Source organism: Callospermophilus lateralis, chromosome 16 (genome assembly GCF_048772815.1).
Source record: "Callospermophilus lateralis isolate mCalLat2 chromosome 16, mCalLat2.hap1, whole genome shotgun sequence".
NCBI lineage: Eukaryota > Metazoa > Chordata > Mammalia > Rodentia > Sciuridae > Callospermophilus > Callospermophilus lateralis.
The window spans coordinates 74,482,813-74,497,009 of NC_135320.1; positions in this window are offsets into that span (position 1 = coordinate 74,482,813).

The following is a 14,197-nucleotide window of genomic DNA, read 5'->3' on the forward strand; positions in this document are numbered from 1 at the left end:
AATAGTCAAGATATGGAACTACTAAGCAGGAAATACTACTCAGGAAATAATTTTGATGAAAAATGTTTACTCTTGCCTGCTCTTGCATAAATGATAAGCAAATACATACGACAGAAAGTCATATTTTGCAAACAAAAACACACGTACATGCTCTGATTTGATGTCTGAAACAAAAGTGTTCCCTGAAGAGTGAGGGCCTAATTATTTCACCTGTTCAGGGGAGTTATCTTTGTAAACCTTCGTTGCAGAGTTGCAGAGGGTTGACTGGTGATGAGGTAGGAGGACAGGACTCTCATGAAGAAGTCATCAGGTTTGAAGCTACTCGGCTGAGAGAAGCCTAACAGCACTGCCAAGGGCCACCTTTAACAGGATCGTGGCTGAGAAGAACCTTGAAAATCATGTACTGGGACTAATGGGATAGTCCTAAAAGGCTGTCAAGGAGTAAAACAGATGATCTTAAAATATGCATATTTCTCTCTTCTGTACCATATGAATATATGCAGACTACTGAGGTAGCTGAAACTTCTAAGTATTTGAGATGACTGATATGTTAATCACATTGATTTAATTATTCCATATTATATTCATAAATTATGTTTGTTCAGCATAAATATATACATTTATAATTTATTGTGTTACAATTTTAAAAATAAAATTAAAAAATTCAAATAGGCAAAAAAAAGACATTGACATTCAACCAGAATGTGGTCAAACAGCCTGAAAGCTAACAATATGAGGTACTTAAACCAGTGTTTTCATATTCCCATTAACTACTTCTTATTAAATACCAGGGACCCAAGAGTCACATCCAACCTCCTCCTATATTTCTCTATATTAAACTCTTCTTTTTGCTTTGAGGACTCGACTCAATATTCTCATGCTAACCATCAACCCCTGTGCTGGTATGATAAGAGAGAAGAAGGTGCCTACCTGCATGTGGTCTCTGTTGAACACAGAAGCACACAGAGAAAGATCCTAAATCTGAGCTGAAGAATAAATTCCCAGTACAAGTTATGAGAAGTTAATACTTTACCTCTTGCCTCGGAGTACGTCCACAGAAAGTTCAAAAAGCTGAAACTGAGTTTCATTTCACTGGGCTAGTTATTATTATCTGCTTGAAGCTAAAACTAAGGAATGGGAAATAGAACAAACTCAAGTGCTTCCTCGCTTATTTTCTGTGTTTCTATGTACACAGAGCTTATACTGTAAACTTGCCTGTCATCCCTGCTGCCATCACCCAGGCTTTATCAACTGTACCTAAAAACGCTAAAATTTTTAATAGAACATTTGTCCAACATAATGAAGCTTTAGAAAAGTTGGCATTCAGTTACCACTCAACCAGAAATTATATAATCACACAATTATACTGAAAAAACTGTTTGTTTAATTGATTTAATGTTAGATCAATATTCAAGTTGGAAAAAAATTAACATTTTCATTCTGTGAACATTAGAAGAAAGTAGGGTATCATACTGCAGCCAGGTAGCTCAGGCATGGACTCGTGACCATGGAGATGAGTAGGGAGAGCAGCAGCAGAAGTAAACAAGAATTTTCCCCATCTGTGTATGTATTACATTACTAACGTTCTGTTGGCCAGAGTGTCACGGTGAAGCTCAAAAGCAAGGATATAATCTGTGCATCTTCAGTAAGACAAATGAAAAAGTTATAGAGCAAACAATATAGAGATAGGTGATGTATTTAATCCATTCAAATAATCAATTTAACACTAATTTATTAAATGTAAATAAAACTCTGTTATCTTTTCTTCTAAATTTAACTTTAGCTTATAATACTTCACTTCCATTTAAATGATTTAACCCCATGTTTAGTCATTTTAAATATTAACGGAATATTGTGAGGGATTTCTCTTCTCCCAAAGAAGTGATGAATTTAGTGGATTTAGTGGTTTCAACTAGCTCTAGTAGTTTTACACTGCTATAATAAAACACCTGGTTAGATTTTTTTAAAAGGTTTATTTAGCTTATAGTTCTGCAGGTTTAAGGGTATGGTACTGGCATTGGCTCAGCTCTGGTAAAGATCCCAGAGCAGATGACATCACAAACATCACAATGGCAAAAGGGTGTCAGAAGCAAGAGATCTTATTGCCAGACAAGAGAGCAATTCAAGAGTAAGGTCATACTTACAACTTGTTCCCATGAAGATTAACTTAGAGTCCCATGAGAATTTCCTTCACATCCTTTCCAAGAATGTGTTACCATTGAAATAAGAACCTCCCACTAATCTCCACCTCTTAAAGATACCTGCATCTCTTATATCACTATCTCACCAGATGCCCAGACCAGAGGCAAATCTGACACTGCAGAGTCCCAACAAACCAGTCCAGTACACTTATCCCCCCCCCCCAAAAAAATGGAAAGAGTAATGATACAAGGCAGAATATATTCAATATAGTTATATTGGGAAGACAAGGAGGATCAAGTGTCCTTGAACCTGTCTTCAGGGCACTGATATAGCTGTTGGGTTAAAGAGAAAGAATTGGACACAGGTCAAGAGGAATGCATAATTCAGCAAAGTTGGTCAAACTTGGTCTGGTTGATCTTTAACTCATTTCTGGTTCTGAATATATCTTCAGAGAAGTCTAATTAATTTCGGAGACAATTAAATTCCCATGAAATGATTTATTCTATTTGTGGGGAGGAGCCTCATCATGAGTCTATTTGCAAGGATTCTTTCTTCCTGAAAGATTTTTGTCAATGGCTAGAGAATTCCAGGTAACACTGAAGGTTCTGGAACAAGATGTTTGAAAAGCTGGCAATTGAAAATCTGTTAATTATTATACCCTTGAAAATCTTGAAAATACCTTAGCTACTCCTATCTTGGCATCTTTGGCCTTGAAGGGGGAAAATTACAAGCTTTCAATGGATGCCTCTTAAACTCAATTTCTCCCATTGTCCATATGTGAAACACCTATAAAAACCTACATTAAGAAATAAATATACCAATTATGGTAACTTTGAAGCAATAGTTGGATATTTATTGTGTTTTCAAAACTGAAGTGCTGGGACTTAATACACTAAATGATTAACATGACTACATGCAAACTTGAACAGGAATCTGACCCAAGGATTAAGGTAAAAAGGGAGACAGATACAAAATGAAGGCAGACATGCCAAGTTTTCTGTCTGCTTTTAGTTAGTTGTTACAGCTGTTAGGGTGCCTTGTGTTTCTCACCTCTGTGTTCTCACCTGAGAAGATTTCAAGCAAGACATGACATGTAGTAAAAATATAGCAAGGTTAGAAGGCACTCTCAAGAGGAAGGGAGGGCTCATCTCTGAGAGGAGAATGGAGAGGAAAGCAATGACCCACTTCTTTGTGTCCCAGTTTTTACTGGGGTAGAAGGGAGATTATTAGAAGTTCCTACCAAAGAGCACCTCTCTTAGCTCTGGATTCATGGACTATGTTGGTTAGCAATGTAAGGTCAACTCTTGGTCATCTTCACCTGGCTGACAGGTCCTAATTAGAACCAGTTTTATGGAGCTTATGGTTGGTGGGCTCTGGTCTTAATCTGCTTTCCTAGGTCTGGGAATCTCAGACCGTGTTGTTTGTGTAGGGTCTTAGCAATTAGGCCCTTCTGAATAAACATTTACTTCTCCTCCTCTGAACTTAGCTGTCTTCCTCCTGTTGTAAGAGGGATAGTTTCTAGGGCTGAGATCAGGCAAGGGTCCTGAAATAGGGATCTTGTCAGACACTGTGGTGTCACTGAGGTAGGGCTTTTGATAGACTGATTTGCTCCTGAACCCCATGACCCGTTGCTCCTACCTACCTACTACCTAACAATCTGACATCTACAGACACAAGTAAAGAGGCTGCTTTATTAGGAGCAGCTTTTAGGTCCTTGTTGTAGCAACCCTGAGGACCAAAACTTCAACAAATAAACCCTGGGGAGACAAACCACATCCAAACAATGGCATTCTGCCCATGGCCTCCAAAGTTATGTTTGTCTCACGATATAAAACGCATTTATTCTATCCCTGCAATGCCAACGTCCATTCCAGCATCACTCAAAAGTACAAAGTCTCATCAGAGACTCAAGGCAAACTCTTTTAGCTGTGAGCCCCTTTGAAATAAAAAATCAGGTTACATGCTTCCAATTGACAATGGTGGGACAGGCACAGGGTAAACATTCCTATTCCAAGAGGAAGACATAGGCAAATGAAAAGAGATAATTTGCCCAGAGCAAGACCAAGATCCAGCAAGGCAGATATTAAAATCTGAAGTTCCAAGTCTAGCATCTTGTGTGCACTATGGCAACAGATGGGCCCCAGGGTCTCAAGAAGCTCTGCCCTTATGTCTTTCTGGTCACCATTCACATAACTCTTCTCTTGGGCTGCCCATGAAGTCAGTGGCTTTCCTGGGTGTGAATTCCATATTGTTGGGAACTCTACTTTTGGAAATTCCTTGCTATGGCTATCCTCCCACAATTCCACTGGGCGCCAAAACACTGGAGCCTCTCTACAGGGGTTTCAACCCTCTGGCAAAATTTCTGTCTAGCCTCTCACACTTTTTTCTGAAACCTTAGTGGAAGCATAACTCTTGGATTCTACATGTCTGCAAAACCAGCTCCTTACAGGTGTTCCCAAATATGCCACTGGCACAAGCCACTTATGGCCTGGCCTGAGCCATGGTTTTGGTACTATTGATGTGCTACATGCTAGGCCAGGGATCTAATTTCAAGGGTTCAACTAACTAGGTCCATTCACCTAAAAAAAAAAAAAAAATCAGAAAAGATAATATTGAAAAGCAGATAAGCAAATTTTAATCAATATGGATCTGTTCAAAAGGCAAAGTGAGATCCAGCTTCTCAGACCTGTCTTTAAAGTGCTAGACAGGAACTTTAGGTTTAAATAGAGGAGACTTGGAACAGTAGGTGAGAGGAATGCATAATTAAAAAGTCTTAGTCCAATTGTTGCCTGCTCAAGATGCTTGTCTATCAGATCTGTGACCCTGAAAGGGACAATGACTGGAGATTTGTAGTTGCCACTCCAGGAATCTGAAACAGGATCCTGCAAATCTTGCCTCAGCCTTCAAGGGGAGGATACAGGCTAAGTAAATTTAGAGCTAAAATCTTGTATTACTGGTTTTTAAATGAATACATCTTAAAAGATTAGCATGCCTACATGCAGAGCTGAGCAGGGACCCAATCCAAACTTTAAGGTAATAAAGGAGATAGACACAAAATGAAGGCAGAGGTGTCAAGCTTTACTCTGCTTTTAGTTATCCATTGAGCATGCATAGTCACTGCTTTTAGAAAATGCAGCTTCTAAATTCCTGTTACAGTAGTATCCTCAGAGCACTATTTTTTTTTTTTTTTTTTTTTTTTTTTGGAAAGATGGAAACTTCAGGCAGCACTTAGCAATGAGCTTGTGGAAAACACCCAGGTTCAGTCCCTGTGATCAATTCACACTTCTGGGCCTGTGCGTTTGTGATAGCAAGAGAAGCCTCAAAGATTTCTGAAACACCCTCTAGGCCTTTTTCTTATTGTCCTGTTGCAAAACAACCGGCTCCCTTCTCTCCATGCTAATCTCTTTAGCAAGTGGTTTCTTGGCTATACCCTTAATATTCTTTGTTGGTCTTTCCCTGTCCAGACTTCAGATTTTCCAAATCATTCTATTGTTTCCTTTCGCTATCAAGTTTCACTGTAAATCTGACTAAAAGCAGTTAGTAATACTCACAGCCTGAATTCTTTATTGTTTTGAAATCTCCTCCACCAGATAAAGTAGTCCATTATTCTTAAGTTTGGCCTTCCGAAAATCTTAAGGCATGAACACAATGCATTTTAGTTCCTTGCAGTTGTGCAACCAGGGTGACCTGTTGCACAGGTCATTTCCATCTAAGAATAGTTCCCTAGTTTCCTTCTCTTCTGAGCCCTTACCAGAGTCGTTCATCATATTCACCTGATAACATTCTAGACATTTTCTAACCTAGTCATCCAAAATTCTTCAACTTCTGCCCTTTACCCTGTACTAAAGCTGCTTCCATATTTTTAATTAGAGTAATAAACCCACTCTTTAGTACCAATTTTCTATGTCAGTCTGTGTTCTTGAGGCAGGCTAACCTTTTTTTTTTTTAATTGTTTTGCTCACAATTCTGGAGGTTGAAAGTTTAGCCCGTGGTGAGAGCCTAATAAAAGGTGGATGTATCAAAATGGTGGGACACATGGGAAGAAGTCGTCATGTCGCCAAACAGAAGGCAGGAAGTTGTCCAGGGGTCAGGATGGCTCTTACAATGACTTGTTCTCACAAGAATGAAGTGAAGAACCTATGTTGTGGTATAAACTAATCAATACAATCAACAAGAGTGTAAGTTATAGCTTATAGATTAGTTAAAAAATATAGTTATAGATATAAGATTTCAGTGAGATAATTATAAACCAAGAACTGTTATAGACAGGCCTAAGACTCCATTTTGCTGCCTTCTCTCTCTCTCTCTCTCTATATATATATATATATATAAACTGTTAATGGTTTATTTCATATCATCTCCATCTTCATAAATTTTCTTAGAAAATTTTCCATTAATCCCTCACTAGGATCTGTTTCGGTGTCGTATGAAGGCTTTTCTTTCTCTTTGCATTCTCTTTCAACCTGAGTCAATTACTCCCACCGTGTGTTTTCTGCTTTCTTTCTACATAAGATGAGAACTGTATCAGTCTTAAGAAAATTTATGGAGATGATGATATGAAGCGAACCATTAATAAAGCCTAGGTGGAATCAAGAGAGAAGCAAGCCAAGGGAGATACAGAATTTTGAGACATTTAAAGTCTTTGGGGGGACTGTGATATGGAAATATGGATGTTTCCAATAAGGGAATGTTGGAGAGCTGCATATGTAAATTTGACATAACTATTTACACAGTAAAGGCAGTAAATTCTCCTTTACTGGAGGATTTATTTAAATAGAATGTGCTTATTAAATACTTACTCCAAAGATGGTTTCATTGTTACCTGGTCATTCCCCCACCCGGCACCTCCAAGAAAGAGTTACATGGAATTTTCATTGAAATGCAAAAAGCAAGTCCTACCTAATGAAAATGATAAATTATGTATTTTTGTTCAGCTAGAAGTATTTGCTTGCCTGTAAGTTAGTGACATCAGTTCCCACCAATGTAATAAGAGTAAAACCTGAATTTTTGCATAAAATTCAGTTGTACTTGTCCTTGGAAGTTGCTGTAGAGTGATAGCTTATTTCCAGCTTATGCAATGCATTACCATGCACTCAGTCACATGCTTCTGTGTAGATTTAAATGCATTTGTTTACAAATACAGAATTGAAATTGAAACTAAATCAAAACAAGGATAAGCATCATTGTAGGAGCAATTAGTAAGGTCTGCTGTGGATCAAATGGCATATAAAGGTAATAACCATTAAGCCAAAAAGAATTTGAATATCCATCTATTTCTAGGTTCAATAAAGTCAGGGATTTATTTGAAAAAAAAAAAAAACTGTTACAAGAGCTGTTTCTGAGAAACTGAAATGAAAGCTGTTTTCTTATAATATATTGTTTTCTGTACTTTGTACCCCACAAAATGTACTCAACCTAGGATATGGTGATCTTGGTGACCCAAGACTTTGAAGTAGATTCTTGCCCCTGTTAGCCACCTGCTCAAACTCAGGATATGGCTGTCTAACACCTTCTAGGACCCCAGATGTGGTTAACTGAGTTGAAAGCTGATTGCTTTTTTCTAACTTCTGTACTTGCTTGCTTGCTAACTGGAAAATTCCAGTCCTGTTTAGGGCTCACGGGTCCCACCTACTATTGCTTTAACTTTGTGCTTGGCTTGCTTGTATGATGCTAAGGAAAGCCCCTGAGTTGTGGTTTTTGTCTTTAAGTTCCCAGGACACAGCCTAGGAAATTGCTGTTCTCCAACAGAGCTTCAGTCTCTACAGGTGGATGACAGTCCCTGGCCAGGTAAATAAAGCTCTCTTTGATTTGAATTGAACTTAGAGTGTTTTTCTGAAGTGACTCCCCATAACAGCTAAAAGAGATAGACAGGGCAGGAGCCAGTGTCCCAATATCCCTGTTAAGGCACCACCTCTAGTGACCTTACTTCCTTTCACTAGGCCCCACCTCCTAAAGGTTACACCCTCTCTCCAATATGCCACAGGCTGGTAAGCACACCTTTAGCACATGGCCTTTGAGGAACATTTCAAATCCAAAACATAATAATGAGGGAATTTCCTCTATGCCCCAAAAGCATGGCAACATGTAGCTGGAACTAAGCAAGCAAAGGAACTCGTACATCTAAGACAGATGTGCCAAGTTTGCATAATTGCACCCTTACAAGGCTTAACAGATGATTCTGGTGGATGCTCAGATGAGCAAAATTCTACTGGAAACATATATAATAAATGCCTTGCTTACTCAGCTTCAGATGCAAATAAGGACTCTCTTGGGAACTGGGTAAGAGACCATACCTGTTACAGTGTGACAAAGAATTTAGATCCCTTTGTCCATGCTCTGATACCCTGTGGGATACCTTATGGGAAACTTGACTTAAAAGTGATGGATTTATTTACTTTCCAGAGAGGATATCAAGATAGCAACCATTCAGGCAGTGGCATGGGTATGAACAGATGCTGTTAGTTACATTTATAGTGAAAATCAAGAGCAAAAGGGGACAGAGCAGACAAATTTGAAAACTTGCTGTTTGACGCAGAAGAAGTATAAGCAAAGGTGAAGTCAAGGAGAGTGTCGTTGATAGTGCTGATCAAGAGTCTTGTGCTCTACACCATTACATTGAGAAGGACACTTCAAGAGCACATCAGAAATGAGTGAGGCCTCTGCCATCACAGGCTGAGAGACGTAGAAATGCATATTTATTCCAAAGACTTTCTAGGGAAGAATGGTTGGATTCTCAGGTTCACCTTGGGAACCACTTTAGGATTCATTTCCCCATGCTGCTTGTAAGGTTCTCAGAGAACACCACAGCCACAGTTCAGATAAGCCCAGATATAAGTTATGCTGGTGGCAGACCTTGGTGTTGAGCTTGTGATGCAGGTTTTTCAGACATGTAGGAGGCAAGAGTCATGCATCATGGAGGCTTCCACCAAATTTCAAAGAAATGCCTGTGAGGGCAGGCAGTGTGTTATGAGGTTGCAGTCCCTTTAAGCAGCCCCTAGTAGTGAAAAGCATGGAGCCCTGGGAGTGAGGCCAAAGCTTCAATAGAGAGCCAAGGAGGTTAGAGACGCCAGGAGTGTGGAATGCCTGCAAGAGGGAAACTGCCAGCAGTGAGCAGAGCCAGCCCAAGACAGTAGCCATGCAGGCTGAAACCAGCAAGGCCACAAGCCTTTGGGAGTCCATGTACTACTTCAGTGTGACCTGGATGCTGAATGGGGAGCAGCAGGATTTACAGTTTGTTTTGCTGGATTCCAATCCTGCGTGGGCTTTTCACTTTTCTATTCTCCTGTTCTGACTTTTTGGAATGGAAATTTTTACCTGTGCCTGTCACATAATACCACCCTCCTACCCCAGCCCAGCTAAGGGAATGGAGAAGAATGAAACTGAAAACACAGGAAAGAGAATACAAAAAGAAAATGAAGATGGAGACAGGCCTCATGGACCAGCGATGCTTTATTCAGCACTAAAGGGCCTGAGTTTTATAGGATTTTAGCAGAGCCAGGTCATGGGAGGAGTTAGTTCCTTAAGGTGGAAACTAATTTGAGAAAGCAGGTCATTGGGGGCACACCCTTGGACTATATCCTGTCCCTGGCTCCTCTCTTTGTTTCCCAGCTGCCATGAGCCGAGAAGCCTTCCTCCACAAGGCCCTGCTACTATGATGTTCTTCCTCAGTGTTTTTGGTAAGCTATTTTGTCGCTGTTATCAGAAGACTTGACAAGAACAATTTTAGAATAGAAAAAGTTATTTGGAGGTTCCTGGTTTCAGAGGTCTCAGTCCATAGATGGCTGGCTTCATTGCTCTGGGCCTGAGATGAAGCAGAACATCACGTGGGAAGAGCGTGGTAGAGGAAAGCAGGTCAAGACACTGCAAAAAGCAGCAGAGAGAAGGTGTGGGGGAGAGACTCTCCTCAAAGGCATGCCTCAGAAACCAACCTCCTCCAACCACACCCTGCCTGCCTACAGTTACCACCGAGGAACCTCTATTACATCGATTATGTTAAGGCTTTTATAAACCAATCCTCTCACCTTTAAACATTTTTGCATTGTCTTACACATGAGCTTTTGGGAGACACCTTCTATCTAAACCACAACACTCGCCCTAGCCCAAAGCAATGGAGCCACTAATCATTGATTTAATCCTCCGAGTAACAATAAACTTTTCCTCATCAAAGTTGTTCTTTTCTGGTACTTTTATCAAAGCAATAACAGGCTGACTAACACATCCATGTTTCTAAATCAAAGTGTTAAATCTCCTCATTATTCTTGACCTAGTTGGAGCACTTAATGCATTGATTACTGCCTCTTTCTTGGGCAGTTGCTCCCAGGATACCACATTTTATCGATTTTCCTCCACTATGGTCATAGCTCCTTTGCAGGCTCTTTACATTGCACTGATTCATCCTTGGTCTTTTCCATTCATACTCAATCCTCAGTGAACTTTTCTATTCATATATGTTTTAAATGCTCTATCATAATCTATTTTCTATAATTCTTCTACCAATATAAAAGGGTTTTAATAGCATGTAAACAAATGTCTACCTCATAATACCATCAAAAAAAGAATGGATATGGGAAACAGACAATAGACATGTAAGAGGCAGCACATAGCCATGGATCAAGTGCACACTTTGGAATCACTACTTGTAGCCCCTTAACCAAGGAATCCAAGCCATTCATACCACAGTCTTCTCATCTGAGAATGGGAATTACATTAGGACCTCAAGCTCAGCACTTTGAGAACATTCCCCTTTCCTCTTGTGAAGAAATTACTTACCCTTTGCTTTCTTCTCCAGACTTATATTTTGCCTTTCCCAATGCCCCTCAGAGCATATAATCCAAATAATGAATTATATTAGTCCCTCAAAACTGTAGAGATTTTTTTTTTTTGCCTCAAACTTTCACATAAGATATTCCCTCTGCTTGGCACCCTCTTTTCCAGCCTGTACCTAATGCTATATCACTGTACTTTTCCTATTGGATTACATCTCTACTGCGTTACCATTCTCCATCCATCTCACTGTAGCCTCTATTGGGTTGTAAGCATTGTGGAACAAGCACAAGATCCATTTTTTGTCTTGTTATACCTGGTTTAAACTCATAGCAATCAATTGTTTAATCCAGCATTTTTATTTTATTTTATTTTATTTTTTTGCTGCTGTGACCAAAAGACCTAAAAAGAACAATGTAGAGGAGGAAAAGTTTATTTGGCACTCACCGCTTCAGAGGTCTCAGTCAAGAGATGGCCAACTCCATTGCTCTGGGCCTACAGTGAGGCAGAATATCACGTAGAAGAGCATGGCTGAGGAAAGAAGCTCAGGAGGGAGCAACCAGGGAGGGAGAGAGAGCTGTGATCACCAGAGACAAAATATATACCCCAAAGGCACACCCCCAATGACCCACCTCCTCCAGCCACATCTTACCTGCAGTTACCACCCACTTAATCCCTATCAGCAGAGTAATGTACTGATTAGGTTAAGGCTCTCATAACCCAATTATTTTACCTCCAAATGTTCTTGAAAACTTTCTTGCACACATGAGCTTTTGGGGGACACCTTATATCTAGCCCATAATACCAAACAATAACTCATTTGAATCAACAAATGAATAAGGAGTGCAAGTTTCCATCTGAGCAACCAGAGTGGTTATTACAAATAATTAATGGCAAAGGAAGAAAATATTTATGTGAAAAGATATATATTTCTGGAACATTGTAAATTTTAAATTCCTATTAATGCAAAGGTTATGTTGTCTGGCAGGAAGAGTGTAGTTCAAGAAATAGAGTAGGCTGTCTGAAAACTGGGAGCAGTCTAAAGTGGTAACTGAAGATAGACTAGAAGAGATTGCCTAATAAAACCACATGAATAAAAATGGGACCTCACTGAAACAGATTGTTTTTGAGGACACTAACAACAATTCAAATGATTGTATTGTATTAGGTACAAATGGACATTACAGTTATTCAGGATGAGTGACATTCTATAGGAAGGAATGGTGGAATCTCCTACACTCTCAATTAATCTTAACTCTTGCTCCTATTATCCTTCCAAATGCTTAAGATAGACATTAGAAGCCAAGTCCTCCAATCTCTAAAAATCATTTTCTGAAATCAAAATGTTCTTAAAGCAAGTCTGTATCAGCTATTAACACATGGCCTAGGTATGCATACCAAATTTCTATGTTTCTATTTGAAGGAAGCCTGGTTTTTATGTTCTTACCACCAACAAGGTGGGAGTCCACCAAGCTGGTGTTGAAATAATCAGAATTTGCACCTGTAAGAGCCAACATGAAGTGTGAGTAATAACAGAACTCCATGCCTTACTGCTTTATGTTTAGATTTTATTTATTTTTCATATTTTAATATTTGTGCTACCCTAGTCTTTACTTTTTTACCTTGGCTGACCCATTCCATTTTTTGCTAAACCACATTACTTTCTTTTCTTTTTTTCTTTCCTTCCCTTTTTTTGTTGTTGTTCTAGGAATGAATTAAACCCAGAGGCATTCTACTACCAAGCTACATTTTATTTTATTTTATTTTGAGACAGAGTCTCACCATGTTGTTCGGGCTTGCCTCAAACTTGCCTTGGCCTCCCAAGTCGCTGGGATTATAGTTAGGCACAACTAAGACAGGTTTCTGTACTTTCTTCATTGATCTGTTGTTCTCTTAGACACCCTTTAATCTCTACTCCCTTGATTAATAATGATGATTCTCTCCTCTCCCCCTCCTCCCTCTCCTCCTTTATGTTCTTTTTAACATAAACTGGTTCTACCAGCATCTGATGTTTTGCTGCCTTGGGACTTGGAGCATTACTAATGGAATAATGTGTGAGTACAAAGATTAATTAATTAGGCTGCAGGTTGCTGTATACCTTTACCTACCAAAGGGAAGGAGGGAGAGAAGATGATTGTAATCAGAAGGCAACATAAAGAATGGGATTTTTGTGAGCAAAGAAATACTTGAGAGAATACTTGAGAAGAATTCTGAAGGAGCAATCAGGACAATTTTTCAATTAAAGAATTGTTTCAAAAATAATTTTTGACATCTAGACATTGAGGAAAAGCATAGAAGGTACGATTACATTTCGAGGAGCAAGAATGAAAAGGCCCAAGCAAAGTTCAACTAAGGCACCATTCCCACTTTTTCTCACAGTCTCCACTTCACTGTTCTTCCCTTCTTCTGTCGTCTGAGTTCATCTGGCAGACTTTTTTGATATCCACTTAAACCACTGTCACCTGATCATGTTTTATCGTGCTTTACTCTGATGAACATTGCTTATTATACTTTAAAAACCCTGATTTGGGATCTTCCCATGGTTCCACACCATCAACTCTGTCAATAGATTTCTCCACGTTGGTAGCTAATGGATGGTGCCCAACAATAAGGTCAGAACCTATAAATTGAATCCTTGGGCATATTTGGGATTCAGCACATTTAATAAGAAAGAGTTGAAAACTATAATCAGGAGTCAAACAGAATGAGAAATTTTCTCAAACTCAGAAGAGCATATACTAAGAATTTTTGCCCAAGCAAAAATCAATGTTAATTTCAGGTGGGAAAACAAAAGAGAAAGTAATACAAGGCAGAGTCAAGATTAATTGCAAGACATCCATATGATATGATGAAAGAATTTTGTGCAAAATCCAGTGAGGAACCTAGAATTAGTATCCAGAATCCAATCAAGCAAAAGTGAGACATGCTGGAAAGAAAATCCATCATAGTGGACACTTCCACACCAGAACCATGGCAGGACATGATCCTGGATTCATCGTTCTGTCTGTGAATCCAGGATCCAAGTGACCAAGAGAACTGTACTCTGATTTTATTGAGTCCCAGAATTAGATCTGAGCCTTCTTCTAAATATAAAACCAGAGACAGGATTTACTCCTGGACTTCCAGGTGGTCTGAACAACTGTTTAAGGAAGGGATTTAGCCTGTGCTGGATATGATAATTAGTTATGATGGCAGTGAACCTCTTGTTTCCAACAACAGCAGAGAAAGTCCCTGGAGAATAATGAGTATCTTCATTAAATCAAAACATAATAGCTTTGCTTTCCACATGTTG